Source organism: Cupressus sempervirens, chromosome 9 (genome assembly GCF_028749045.1).
Source record: "Cupressus sempervirens isolate cs-2001-9-10 chromosome 9, ASM2874904v1, whole genome shotgun sequence".
Taxonomy (NCBI): Eukaryota; Viridiplantae; Streptophyta; class Pinopsida; order Cupressales; family Cupressaceae; genus Cupressus; species Cupressus sempervirens.
The window spans coordinates 588,137,506-588,149,136 of NC_143126.1; the positions used below are offsets into that span (position 1 = coordinate 588,137,506).

An 11,631-nucleotide genomic window follows, 5' to 3' on the forward strand; every position below is an offset into this window, starting at 1 on the left:
GGGACACAAATAGTAACCCCCTTCTATTCAAATGAGAGACTTTATCCCCTTGAAAGCTTTACATATTGGTTACTCGCAAGAAATAATAGTTAGGCGATTGGTGATTGATTATTTTAGTTGAGGTATTTGTTTGGATGAAACAAAAGCAAATAAGTAGTCAAAGAAAAATCACGATCTAAGATACCAAAAGATTAAATCAAAAACCACACATGTATAAGATTCATCGATTTAGATCTACATTTATTTAATCATAACATGAAAATGGAGTTATTATACTAATATAAATTATAATTAAAATATATTATATGTTGACATTTTTTGAAAAATATTAGCTTTAAAAGAGCTAAATTGGTACTTTAATGAAGTTCTAGATTTTTTCTAAAAACTAAAAAGGTTGAGAATAAATTACCTTAGTTTTTCGAATAAACTACTAAACCTCTAAGATCAATTGATAAAAATCTAGTGCAAACTATGGTGCAAACAACTATGTATCTTTATTCTTTGGCATAACAAAGTATACCATATAGGATCTACTTTCCATTGTGAACAAGTATGACATCCCGTGTTCAAAAAGCAAGAAAGATACTAAGAAATTACCATCAACATGGCTTTGCATGTAATGCCTTGCTTGGTAATCCAAAAGAAATAAACTTAATATGTTACAAAGTTTACTGAACTATTTTTTTCTAAAGTTTATACAGCTTCAAAGTAACAATGCAGAAGCAATATAGACACATACAACTTTTACACATGCAATTACAATTTAGATTTCATGCCTCAAGGGTTCCTTCATGTTGAGCCATGTTTAAGATTTTTTTATTAATTGTTTAAGTCTTTAGTACAATGTCCATAATCATAAAAATATAACACATTAATCTCATAAGACAATACACGAATACAACTGATACAATGGATAACATCCACTGCACGTGTCCCAAGGTATGTGAAAATAGATACAAGTACATCAAAATACAAGATACATGATAACATATAAATACATCAAATGAGTAGAAGTCTCCAAGATAGGAATAAGAATGATAAAGATACAATTGCATCATCGACCTTCCAACATTTGTAAATCTGAGAGGGAACCAAATGGTAAGAAGTCACTACCTCCCAACCATGTGGTTAACTAGGCAGGCTTCCACTCCCACTGTGCAGGGAAGATAATGAACTATTTGCATACAACTAATCAAACCATATAACATTCCTAGGAAAGGAATCCTAATAGCCAAATCTACCTCAAGGGTAACACAAACTACTCAAGAAGAAAAGATAACCAAAGTTGAAAGAACACTCATCCAATACCAACACCATATACCAAGTCAACATACATATACCAAGTATATATTGAGTACCAAAATCATGAGACAAAGTCCACTAAAGATATCCACCTCAAGTCAAAGGACTAATCACCATCAAAGAAAGTAAACACCAATAATAAATACATCCAATCACTATCAACGAACGTAAACACCAATAATAAATGCATGCAACAATAAGTACAACACCAATAACTGCACCACTAGAGGCAAATACAAAATCTACAGAGGAGACTCAGGTTACATACTAGGGAGTGTCGTCACATGGTCAAACTACTTGAGTTACCCTAAACTAGTCTCTCATTAGACCCCACCCTCAAGTGTTGAGTTTCCTTGGACTGGTCACTTTAGACCCCGGACCCTCAATGTGACACATGGGAAACTAAAGTATCCTCTCATGAAGATGAGGAAAACTTGTCATACCTCTCACTAGGTGTCATCTAGTTCCCATCCTTAGCGTCTACAAGCACTTAAGGCATGGGCGAGGCAAGATATTTTAATTACTATGTTATCACTTGTTACACAACTTACAATTGGTTACCTTGGTATCGGCCACTTTGGGTCCCAGACCCCTATTTTAAGCCATTCCCAAAGACATGTACCTATACAACCTCCCCTAAGCACATAAATTGCAATTGTGTCCCATACAACGACACCCATAATGATAGAACTTGGTTCCTTAATAGACGACCCAAAAATAATTTGGTTCTCAAAACCCAAGTCATCATATATGCTCACCAAATAAATTTCATAAACATAAGCCTCAATTTTGAATAATAAAGTGCATCCTAACACCTAGTCAAGTAACCATATTAAAAAAACCTTAAAAGACACCTTTGGTGCACATCCTAATTCAACAAGCTAAATAGTTTACATAAAAGCCATCACAAAATAAAACATCACATTAAAATTTCCAAAACCCATCACAAAACAAATACCACAAAACCTCAAATAAACACACATCAAATAATACAAGATTCCATCAAATGATTTGGATTAGATTGTTTTCAAAAGTTTTTTTTGATTATATAAAGGGTATGTAAGTGTAGATAAATTTAGTATGCTAAGTATCTAATATGTTTAGAAATAATTATTATTTTTAAAATCAATAATATTTAACAATAAAGATAAAACATTTTAAAATTTCATAATAGTGAGTTTTTATGCATTTTCTCTATGTAAATCAACTGGTAATTTAAATGTTATAATCTCATATGGAATGATATGGATCTATAACCTATCTTGATGGAAATATAATTTTATTTCACACATTTGTCATTATTACGAGTCCTAAAGAAAAGGTCATTTGAATGGTGTAAAATGTAAATCTTCCTAGCAACACTATTTAGATTTGAAGGTTACCAGTTTAGAAAAAAAAAGAGCACAACTTTTGTTTGAACTGTTGAATCTTCATGAAAACCAAGAAAAGTATTCATAATATACTTATTTACAATCACAAAGAATATATTTTCCTAATTATATATTTTGCAAAATTTATAAGTGATTGTTCATGTGTCTCTAATTGAAAAATCAAGCTCAGATAGGCTTAGTTTTAGCATGACAGTCAATATTTGACCATGTCCATACAAAAAAATGTTGAAAACAATTATGCAATTATATGTACTATCACACAGAGCCAAGAATTATTTACACAAGTGGCTGTTCCTCCTGAGGACACAGATACATAGAAAGCCTTGGTCCTAAAGATTACGAATTGAAAGAGGTTATGTTGGGAAAACCTATACGGGATACAACCTAATTAATGATGACCATGGGAGTCAAGGAGGTCCTCAAGAACATGGAACAGGATGAGGTCAAACTCCAAACACTTTTAAGGTAGGTCGAGATACTAAAGGGATATTTAGCCGAAGTGATTGGTCCTCTGGATTCTGAGCACCTTGAGTAGACTTTGAATACTATACTCATAGAAGGGGGAGGTGTACAATTAGACCCATTTTTGAAAGCCTGTTGACAATGGTGGGAAAATTTTGAGGAGAAAGGTGTTTTGATTATCACAGGAAATTTGAAGTTACTGCATGCTACGTGGGAGAACGTAAATAAGATTGTAGCAATTTTGAAATAGGACTTCGGTATTATGGATGAAGTATGGGCCGGAAGTAAGGATTTATGAACTCTGCAAGCCATAAAAAGGCAAAGGTACCAAGTTTTGATCAATGTATATATGGGAGAAGAATTAGATATGATTGATGACTAGATAGAGAAAATAGCAGATAACAATAAAGTAATGGAAACATTACATGAGGAGATTCATTGGCTTAAGGACCAAGCCCGAGAGTGAATTTTGGAAGCAAAGAGACACTATAGTGATGCATGCTTGGATATTTTTGAAGATGAGGAATGAGAAAAATTGTTACTTGTAGAGATAGTGGTTAAGAATTTCAAGAAGATTTTTGTGGAAGTTGCTGATGATGAGGACATCTGACAAGCCTTCAGAACTAAAGAAGCATTGTTAGAATTGGATACCAAACTCAGCGATTTTGCTGACACCCGAATTGAGGCAGAATTACAGACAAAAGGTCAAGTACAAATATGAGGCTTTGGATTTAGTGAATGTGGCAAAAATTACTGAGATTATAGAGAAATTCAAGGGAAAACATCCAAACATAGCTTTGGGATGAAAGAGAACAGAACCCAGATGCCAGAATTTCAATTTTGACACTCAGTAAAATTTTGAGATTTTGGACCATTTTGAGGTGTGCAGGTTTGCAGGTATGTAGGTCCACAGCTCCGCAACTCTGCAGGTGCCCATTTTCAAAAAAGTTTCGCTGACAGTCAACTGCCAGTTCTAAAAATAGAGCTTTCCATGCATTGAAAATGCATTTTGACGACAGTTTAACTCCTACAAACGCCCTGTGAAGGATTAGCTTCTAATTTTGGCACCTCTAGACACTTCCACTTGGACTTAGAGCTTTCTCTTTCTCTCTTCTCTCATATTTATTTGTTTTAAACATGTAAAAAGCTCATGCATCCAATTAATGAATAAAACATGGATGGAGTCTTGTTTAGCACCAGTTAGATTGTTAGTTTGTATATAATAGTTTGCTTTATTATTTAAAAAACATTTTATTACATGAAGATACCTTTCACTCTCAACACAAATTGAGGAGATGATTTCTTATAAATACCCTATTGTAATATGTAATCATGGTTGTTGTTATTATGCAATAAAATTATGCTTTTGGTGCTTGCATTTGGAGTGTAGTCATTCTTGCCTGAATGTGTCATTGTTTTGTGAATTTTGTTCATGAGATTGTGATTGAGCCAAAGGTTTATTGCATTGTTTCTGGTTGTGCGATCTTTTAGTTCTAGTGTTTGCTACAGTTTGATGAATTCTACTGACTTATCTAGCTCGAGAAGAAATCACCAAATTGTGCCTACATAACTCTTTGTCTCGCATAAGCATACTTTCCATGGCCTTGCAATTTGATGAAGAGTGAAACATCATTCGATTATTAAAATTTCCCATTGACGATTACATCAGTGGAATCTAGGAAGCACTGCTCCTACTTTCATTGGTTACCTATCGATTTCTTCAAAAGCTTAACTCATAGACGTGTTGTTTTCTGTAGCTTATGTCTGTTAGGATTTCAATTTCACGTTATTTGTTTTAAGTTCTTGTTATTTGCTTTATTAATCCCCTTGTTAGAATAGGATTTCATACTAGCTGCATGGTTAGATTGCATTCATAAAAAACATAAAAATACAAAAACATAGTTCTTTTTTAGTGTTATTTTTGAAACAGTGTGCTGATTCTTCATTCCATCCAAAATCAAAATGAACTAGCAAAGGCCTCCTCGTGAATATTCACATTTATCTTCAATTGAGCAGATTCTAGGAGGTCACAAGATCACCCAGAACCTTGGAGTCGATTCACAAAATCAACTTTTTAAGAGAGGAGTTTGCGAGAATTCTTGCTGTTTAACATTGTATAAAATGACAACTCAATAGTAAGTGTTTAGGTAGCATGATCCAAACACCAGAGCAAGAAATTGAGGAATGAGAGATAATGGAGGTAGAAATAAACCTAATCTCATAAATCAACCAATATCAACATTGTTTAGACACAAATAAACAAGCAAAGGAACATAAAAAAGAGATGAGTGGACATAGAAGCTCCCAAAATGTCAAAATATGTGGTTTAACACATAAGGTGATAGGTATGAATGACAATAAAAAAAGGTGTTTAGAAAACACAATCATAGAAGATAAGATAAATAAGTTGGAACAATATGAAAAATGTAAACAACAATTTCTATTTATTGAAGATATAAGAGAAAATATCAAATTGCACAAGAAGTGAATGAAGGATATAATGTTAATACATCATGATATTTGTGATCAAATCTTACTATGGGAAGAGGCTCACAATCCACACATTGCCTTGAAGGAACAAAACTTGGGTAACAACATGAGGTTAAATTTGGAAATATCACCAACAAGAAACAAGATTTCTAAAAGCCAAAAGATGAAGAAAGGAGAAGACCAAAATGTCTCGAATTATAATCCAAGGATAAAGAACATTAGGCAATTCTCAAGCCAAAGGAACTATAGAGTGAACACTATTGAGCCTTTGCAACAAGCATTGAATAACAAATTTGAGATCAATTTAGAAATAGGGAAGGATAAGGCTTCATTAACATCATATCAAGACCAATGGGAAAACATTTTAGAACAAGAGAAAGACATATGCCCATATTCTAGAAACATCAAGCATTTAACAGATCAAGAAGGTATAGTAGAAAATGAATCAATGAGAGGAAAGAGTAGAGAATCACCAAGTAAGAGATTGATAGGAAGGATAGAATAAGAAAAAAAGGTCAAAAAAGAGAAAACAACCAATGGTGACAAGAGTGGGGATCAACACAAAGATAATTGGCCTAATAATATTCAGGAGGTAGCTTTAGACAAAAATAGAAAAAAAATCTCCAACAATTGCAAGGATAAAGCGAATACAAATATTTTAGTATGGGAAAACATAGATGACATTGAGAATAAGAGTTGTACACCTGCAATAGTAACATAAAAGTAGATGGAAAATCCAACTAATGAGAAAAGGGAAAGAGCAAAAGAAAAAGGGAGATTTTACAAGTTTTGGCAAACTCCAATAAGAGGAAGAAACTCATTTGAGGATGACAATATACTAAAGGATCACCAAGAGGTGGATGGAATAAAGGATGATAATGTTAATCAAATTCCAATAGAAGTAGAGACTCTCATAAGGAACTGTGGGACAATTAGTTACGATGAAGCATCTAATGCATTGGAGAAAGATATAGTGGAGGAAAATGTGGTAATGCCAGGAGGAGTTTGAAGTTCAAGAAACATCAAAATTTATACAAGGCTATGACATTAGCAAAGGTAATGGGGACCAAATTGAGCAATTGAATTACATTGCCGAGAATGGGGTTGATAAATATCTAGATTCTAGAATAAGTAACAGATTAATGGAAGAATTAAGAGATGACAAGGAAGAAAAAGAAGACGTGTCTATAGCAATCAGTGTGCATAATGCAAGCAACAATTTGGTTACTAATTTGATAAAGGAAAAATTAAAAAGAATAAGAAGTTATATAAGTACTGGTAAACACCAATAGGAGGTAGACATCCCCTCAAAGAAGAAAATATGCTGGGAAACCAACAAGATTAGAAGGGATAAAGGAGCAAAAGTTTACTTCTAATCTTGAAAAAAGTGAAATTAGAATAAAAGATGTTTATAATCAATTAATAGAAGTTGAGGAAACAATATTGAACAAAGTAAACATATAGGATCGACCAAATTCCTCCATTCCTTTGGGTGAAGATGACTTAGATGAAGAAGACTTCCTTGAGGATCTTGATGATGAAGAAATTAGAGGTTATAAGGAAGAATTTGAAGACGAGGATTTAGAGGATAATATAGCAAAACACAATTTAACTGATTCTAAGGGAAATAGTGAATCAATATCAGATAAAAACATAGTCTTAGGCACTTTAGTAGAAATAGGGGAAGATAAATAATCATATATAATAACAATAAAAGAGATAGTATAAAACAAAAATAAATGAAATCTAATTCACATTCCGAGAAAAAAGTAGAGAAAAAAGAAGATGATTGTAGATATATTCTTATTGAGGTGGAGAGATTTTTAAGGGAATCTGAATTGATAAATCAAGAAGAAAAACCAGATAAATGGGGCTTAATTAATCTAGATAGGAAAAAAGCTAGAAAATTCTAAAATTGGAAGGAGTTCAAGATCCACAAATTAGAAGAATTTCAGCAAGATATAGATAAAAAATGGTGAAAATAGTCAAATTATGAAAACAACAGGCAAAGAATTGGACGAGGATGATAGAGGATATTGTAACAAAATTAAGAAAGAATCACAAAAAAGAACATTCAGATAAGATGGAAGATGAATCTATTGCTGCAAGTGTGCAAAAGGCTGACAAAAATATAGACAATCTTGGTACTGTGGAAAATTTACAAGGCTTAAAACACCCAATATATGGAAAAAAAAAAGTAGAAAAAGAGGAAGGAAATCCTTTGCTGAACTTAGAGTTGCTACAAGACTGGCTAGCAACCAATAAAAGATTAATGTTCTTATGAATGCAGGGAGGGGAGGTTCCTTCCCAAGGAGCCATGAAGCTAACAACATGGAATATTAGGGGCCTAAATGTCCCTAACAAAAAATGCTTACTCAAGTGCAATTTAACATTATTTGAATAAGATATAGTATTAATACAAGAATCAAAACTTAACAAAGAAGGAGAAAAATTTAGTAGAAAACTAGGTTCTTGGAAAATAGAACTAGTTGATTTAGTAGGGGTCTCTAGTAGGATGGGGAAGAGTGGGGTGGGGGGCGGAGTAAAAAGCTTCAAACGTAAAATTCAATTCCTACTAGGCCAACACCAACAACAACAAAGAAAGAAATTTGGAATACAATTAGCAATTATTTAGATTTTAATCCACAAGAAAATTTTTTCATTGAGGATGATTTTAATGTAATTCTAGATTCAAGAGGAAAAACAAGTGGATCCATGACCATTAAATAGGTTATGTTAGATTTCAAAGCATGGCTGGTGAAAGATTAGCTCATTGACATTCTAACATCTAACAAGGTCTTCAAATGGACTAATAGACATACCAACTTTTGTAATATAGATGAAAAATTGGACAAGTTTATATTTAAAGGAAATTTAATATCTTTTAATCATCCTTTCAATTCAACCATTCTCCCTAATGCAAGATTTGATCACTACACGGTTATATGAGAAATAGGTGAATCACAAAAACCATCTAGAAATCCATTTAAATGTGAAAAATGTGGTTTCTAGATAACTAATTTCTTATTAATATATATCAAAAGTGGCATGAACTGAAATTTGAAGGATCAAGGATGTTTTGTTTCATAGCCGAATTGAAATCATTAAAAGAAATAAATAAATGGAATAAACATCATCCTAATTATGCATTTAAAGAAAAAATAGAGAATGAAGAAGAATTGAAAAACTTAAATGAAGAAATTGTTAGGGTAGGAATGGATAATGAAAAATATATCAAAGAAAAAGAAATTCTAGCTAAACAAGAAAACATCCTAGCAAAAGAAGAAATTTTCTAGAAACAAAAATAAGGAGAAACGTGATTGTTAGGTGACATAATTACAAGTTTTTTTCATAATAGTACTATTAATAGGAGAATTATTAATAGAATAACAAAAAACAAGGATAATTCAGGAAGGGTAATTGAAAACCCAAATGAGATAGCATAAAGCTTTGTGAATTATTATATAGATATCCCTAATAATTTCAAATCATAAAATTTAATAGCTTAGAATAAGATGTTATGATCTATTACAAAAATAATAATTGTAGAAGATAATACAAACTTAAATAAGAAATTTACCAAAGTAGAAATTAAAGATGCATTTTTTCAACTTAATCCATATAAATCTCCAAGCACTAATGGCTTTCAAACTTTTTTCTTTAAAAAATATTGGGATATTTTAAGAGATGGCCTTTGGAAGGCTATTAAGGCAACTAGGAATTCTAGATCCCTTATATATGAAATTGACAATACATTCCTAGCTTTAATTCTAAAGAAAACATAACATATGGATCTAGGAGATTCTAAGCCCATAGCCTTATGTAATACAATCTACAAAATACTCTCAAAATTACTAGCCAACAGACTTAAAAAAGTACTACCAAAGCTCATTTTAGAGGAACATACAAGTTTTGTCCCTAATAGGTCAATTCTCAATTGTATTATCATAATCCAAGAATTAATTCATTCTGTACAAATTAGTAAGGAATCTTGTATGCTAATGAAGTTAGATATCCAAAAAGCCTATGATAAAGTGGATTGGAGATTCTTATGTAAAGCACTTAAAGCTTTTGGATTCTCTCGTCAATGGGTCAACTTAATATATAACTCCATTTTGACACCAAAAATCTCCCTTCTCATAAATGGTAGTACCCCCGAAGGTTTTCTTAGCATATTTAGAGGAATATGACAAGGGGATCCTATATCACATTTCCTCTTCATTATTATGGCATAAGCTTTTCGTAGAGCTATAATAAAGGTTCAAATTGAAAAAAAAATTAGAGGAATTGTAGTGACTAAGGGGGTCCCTACAATATCATATCAACAATTTGTAGATGATGCAATTCTACTAGGAGAAAACACTTTGAAAGAAAGGACATAATAAATAATTATATGGAAGCATCAAGTCACAAAGTAGATGCTAACAAATTAGAGTTTTTCTTTATTAATACCAAAGAAGAACTGGAGAGAGAAATTTGTAAAATAATGGAATTCAAATAAGGAACCTTGACCATCCCCACATATCATGTCTTCCCCTACTTAAAGGTGTAAAAAGGAAATTAGACTCTAAACTTAACAAGAGCTCTTGGTGAGCTAGAGTCCTTGCCTTCTAAAGGGAGTGCTGAATGTAAATTGGAATATGTATGAATGAGAAAGAGTAAATAGTAGAGGAACAAAACAAAATGAACACCAAATGAAGAGAAATTATAAGAAAAAACAAAATAAAATAATAATTCTTTTATTAAAATCTTAATATATTTATTTTACACTTTAAAATTTCTTTAATTTTAAGCCTATTTGACATTGATGTTTTAATCCTATTTTTATTTCAAGTTATTTAGTTTTTATTTATTTATTAAATTGCTGACTTTTTTTTTGCATTTTACAATTTATTTTTCATCTAGATCTTTATATTTTCTCTCTCCTTTCCTCATTTCTATTTATATTTTCATGCTCTAAAAAATAGTTTTAAAATGTTGATGTAATAATATATATACACATTTTTAATTTAAAAATATTCTTATAATAATCATCCAACATTAATAATTAATTAAAATGTACAACAATTCGACTAAACAATCATCTAAAAAGAAATAATAAATTGAATATTGTAGATTAGAGATTTCAACATTTTCACATTTCTCAACTTTACTATATAATATGCTAAGTGTTACAATTGTCCAACAACTTTTTAGGTTGCTTTAACCAATATGTTCCAAAGCATTGATTCATGATGTAGAAGCATGTATAATTTTTCCACTATAAGTTACATTCTTCAGAATGATTTGAGTTGACAACTTATTTTTTCTTTTGTAGTTTGGATGAATTCATAATAAAGCTCCCGAAAAATATTTTTATAGTAATTTATACATATGATCACCTGATTGAAGAAATCAATATAACAATCCTTAGAAAACAAATGAAATTCTTAAATAATAGTATAAAAAAATTGGATTGACAAGTTAATCCAACTGTCAAATTTTACATGATATTCTCACCCTGTAGGCCGACAACTTTGCACCATTACCTAGTGGAACACAGTTGGACACTACCATTTTGGTTTCATTGAAAATGATGCCCACTTTATTTTAACTTAGTAAATAATATAGAAATAATTCAAAACCACATCTATAAATAAATAGAGACATTGGCACCAATAAATATAAATAAAGAGAGTAAACACATCAAAATTAAGGGTCTACTATTACAACTTATCCAATTTTTCCACTTTTAGTTTTAAGTATAGGTATGATACTTACCATAATGATCACACAAGTCTAAATTAGAAGTATAAAAGTGAAAATTAGATTGTCAAATCATATTGATGAAATATTTTTGTAATAAGATGCTAAACATAAACAAAGACAAAACCTAAAATAGCACTGCAGATGTAGCCTACCTCTAACAGATCCAACAAAGTGTTAATGCTTGCAAATATCACTCAAGTAACTATTACCTAGTTCAAAACTCTACAATAGTGAGTAG

General features: G+C 31.4%; 1 long non-coding RNA gene across 1 annotated transcript; it reads right to left on the bottom strand.

Moving 5' to 3' along the window:
• Positions 1 to 10,768: 10,768 nt before the first annotated feature.
• On the bottom strand, positions 10,769 to 11,175 carry LOC149540054 (uncharacterized). Its single transcript, XR_016355964.1, has 2 exons — positions 11,145 to 11,175; positions 10,769 to 11,026 (listed from the first exon to the last, which is right to left on the bottom strand). It is a non-coding gene; the product is annotated as an uncharacterized LOC149540054 (long non-coding RNA).
• Positions 11,176 to 11,631: the final 456 nt, after the last annotated feature.